The following is a 3,621-nucleotide window of genomic DNA, read 5'->3' on the forward strand; positions in this document are numbered from 1 at the left end:
CGCGTGGCAGGCGAGAATTCTACCACTGAACCACCAATGCACGCTGCAAAGGGTTCCAAAAAAGACGCTTTTTTACCACTCTGTGCTGGATGTTGGGTCCCAAGGGAACTTCTGGACGAGTGAGAATTTTCTGCTATCAAAATTTGGTTTCGGAGACTTTTGGCAGCCTAGGTTGTCTTTCGCAGTGTTCAGGAATTGCATTCCGAAACTGAGTCAGATCAAAAGTTGTAAGAAAAGCACCTATGGTGTCGGTTCTAACAGCTTTATTGATTCAATGTTAAAGGCCGGAAATGGGGCACAAGACACGCGACCGCAAAAAGCGTCGCCATCTGCTTCCAGCTGCAAAATGCCGTTTGCGGACGCTGAAGCATTTCTTTCCAAGGCAGCGGGTACAAGCGATCTCGCGTTTTAAAAACACCAGGAAAAGCAGAAAGGCACTTTTCCTTGCTTGCGCCGGCACACGACGACGTGAGGAGGACACCGTAGTCGGCAGGATTCGAACCTGCGCGGGGAGACCCCAATGGATTTCAAGTCCATCGCCTTAACCACTCGGCCACGACTACAGCAAGCGCTGTTGTTGCTGCGTTCTTGCTACAATCTCACATGGATCGCGAGGCGCCGGCGGAAACCTTTTTCAAAGTCATTCTCCATTAAAAATAGTATAGTGGTGAGTATCCCCGCCTTTCACGCGGGAGACGACGTAGCTTTTTTCCAATCAGATTCCAATGTGTGGGATCTTACGGAATTTCCCTTCTCCGTCATTTTCTGAGCCCTATTCCAAAGGGGCATCCTGTCCACTCCTCGATGCTTTTCGAAAACCTGCCAGTGTGTTTGATTAGTGTTGATTTGTTTCGAAAAAGCTCAAAGAAAAGAAGACCGATCGAGCTCTTTGTTAGGAGTGGGATTTGAACCCACATCTGCAGGGGAGACTGCTACCTAAACACAGCACCTTGGACCGCTCAGCCATCCTGACGTGTGCCACTAGCTCCAACCGGTCTGATAAACCACCGCGATCCCACTTTGTTCCTCGATCATTGCACTGTTATTAAAGTTACATGGAGTGACATCAGTACTGAAATCTTTGAAAAATCTGTCGGCTTTCATGACCCGTTTTCTTTGTGGAGTGAATGTTGCACACTTGCGAGAAAACGTTTGTGAACCCTTTGGAATGATCTGGATTTCTACATGAATGGCTCCTAAAATGTGATCTGATCTTCATCTGAGGCGTAATAATCAATAAAGACAGTCTTATTTAACAAACAACACACACGACATTTTACACTGTCAATTCAATTCAATTCAATGTATTTCTATATAGTGCCTTTCACAACAAGGATGTCCCAAGGCAGTGGCTATAAAAAGGGGAAGCACAGGGGGTAGTGTGGCTTAGTTGGTTAAAATGCCTGTTTAGTAAATAGGAGTTCCTGGGTCCGAATCCCACCAGTGGCTGTTTTTTTCTGTCTTCTCGAGCAGAACTGGTCATTATGGACAATCGCCTACGGCTAGCCTTAATTAAATGCAAGTATTCATTTCCTGTCTTAAGCGACTTGTTTTTCTTAAAATGGATGCAACTTGCAAAAGATGAAATACAAATCTTGCTAATCAGCACTCGTGGCTGGCAAACAAAGTCAACAATGTTTTTTCATTAACCTTAACCTTGCAAATGGAGAAGAGTTAAACGATTGAGTCCATGCAGCTTAATCGGTCCGCACATCGGGTTCTTAACTGAAAGGGTGGTAATTTTTTTTTCTTTGAAATCAAAATGAATCAGAATATCAGTGCAAAGGACAAAGTCTTGGTTTGGTTTAAAGATATATGGTTTTAAAACAGACAAAATGTAGAAAACAGGTGTTTCTCACTTTTGGAAAAAAATGGACCGGGGGTAATATTGTGCTAGTAGCAGTGCTGAGCTCACTGTGTTACAGTCCAGCAGTGTAACACCAGAGCTAGTGGCGCAATGGTTAATGTGTTTGACTATGGATTAGGAGGTTATAGGTTTGACTCCTGCCTGGCTCCTGTTGCTTTTAAACGCATCAGGCTACACACTACGTAGCCTGTTCTACTTACTGTATTGTAATCGTATCCAGTAAGAGATTTCCTTCATGTAAATAAACTGCACCTGACAGCTTTAGAAAAACACCTGAGCTCAGTACGGTGCTGAGAGCTCAGCGTTGCTGTCGTTCTAATTAGCACGCACTGCATCAGCTATGAACCCGAACTTTTCAATTATTCCGATCAGTAAATCAACAAGTACAGATGCAGCCATTCAAAACAAGCAGGCAATACCGCATTATTTTGTGGTGCTCTTGACGCAGTCTACCGCGAGTTACCGTAAAATCTCGTATAGTACCTCATAATACCATGTGGTACCGCAAGTAAAATAATAGTATCAGGAATTTCCGCAAGGTGGAGATAATAAAGCTCAACCTCTCATGTTTGAGCTGTCGCCATTAAAGTCTTTAACGAAGATATTACTAATAGTATTAATAATGAATGACCTTGGACAACCTATTAAACCTATTACTTGATTCTTATGGATGCCCGGTTCCGCCGGGGATTAAAAAAAAAACCCATGGAATCGCATATCTAAGGAAATAGCAGTATAACCTTATTCATGAACAAACAGTGGCATGTTACATTATTAATTTGGGTGTTTCCTCTTGCCAGAAAGCTCTAAATTGCATTTTGAGTGCGGTTTTTGACTTTTTTTAAATTACAACCCATAAATAAAGCTGATACCGTTTAGACTTTTAATTATTTAAAACTGTATTACAGCAGCACAATGCACAATGCAACGTAAATCGCTATCTTTGTCTTCTGCGTAATAATGTTCACCTCTCTGTCCAGCAAATTAACAATAGTAATAATAATGAACTTTATTGTATATGGCGCCTTTAAGGCGGCTCCTCAAAGCGCTTTACAGGATAAAAACAATAACAACAATACTGTTAGGCTGGGCAAACGATTTTTATTTTTTTTAAAAAGAAATACAAAATGAGATATAATGATGTGTTCCGGCTTAGACATTAACGAAGAGCATAACGAAGGTCATAAAGGTCATAAACGATATTAATTTTGGAACATCAACATATTATGTAAACTGTATGTTGCTGTTATTGGTATTTTAAAGAAAAAATACTGTAAAATCTTGGGTTCGGCACAACGTTTCAGGCATTCATGTGAAGGACAACAGAGCTTTCACTGGCCGATTATCAAACTTTATTGATAAAACAAAAACAAAAACTATCCGACCAAGCCAGAAGAAGACAAAAAGAATAACGGAAACAGCGCGAGCCTACATTCTCACCTCAGCCGTCCACACCACACTTTTCCCTGGGTCAGAGATTAAATAAAACTTCACTCGTACCAAACAAATTACCACACACTGAACACTGAACATGTTAACCCAAATATGTCTCACAATACTTTTATGGTACATTACTTTGCTAAAATGTATTTAAAAATAAAAACGATTACAAACGCCAGCATAGAGAGAGACACACACACAGTTCTTCATTGTCAAAAAGTAATTGTTTTTTACTTTGTCAGCACCCAGACAAACACAAATGCGTTATTAATTTAATGCTTTTATTCATTCTTAATCGAACTCACAAGTTGCCA

At 40.8% G+C, this 3,621-nt stretch overlaps 2 non-coding genes across 2 annotated transcripts in view; both read right to left on the minus strand.

Annotated features, from left to right (window-relative positions):
- The window catches only part of trnag-gcc (transfer RNA glycine (anticodon GCC)), a 71-nt gene extending 31 nt beyond the window's left edge, over nucleotides 1-40 (minus strand). Inside the window, exon 1 of the tRNA in view lies at nucleotides 1-40. This exon is cut by the window's left edge and continues 31 nt beyond it. This is a non-coding gene — a tRNA (tRNA-Gly).
- A 441-nt stretch (nucleotides 41-481) lies between these two features.
- On the minus strand, nucleotides 482-563 carry trnas-uga (transfer RNA serine (anticodon UGA)). Its single transcript has one exon. It is a non-coding gene; the product is annotated as a tRNA-Ser (tRNA).
- Nucleotides 564-3,621: the final 3,058 nt, after the last annotated feature.

Source organism: Atractosteus spatula, assembly GCF_055471065.1.
Source record: "Atractosteus spatula isolate fAtrSpa1 chromosome 26 unlocalized genomic scaffold, fAtrSpa1.hap1 SUPER_26_unloc_1, whole genome shotgun sequence".
In the NCBI taxonomy this organism is placed as follows: Eukaryota; Metazoa; Chordata; class Actinopteri; order Semionotiformes; family Lepisosteidae; genus Atractosteus; species Atractosteus spatula.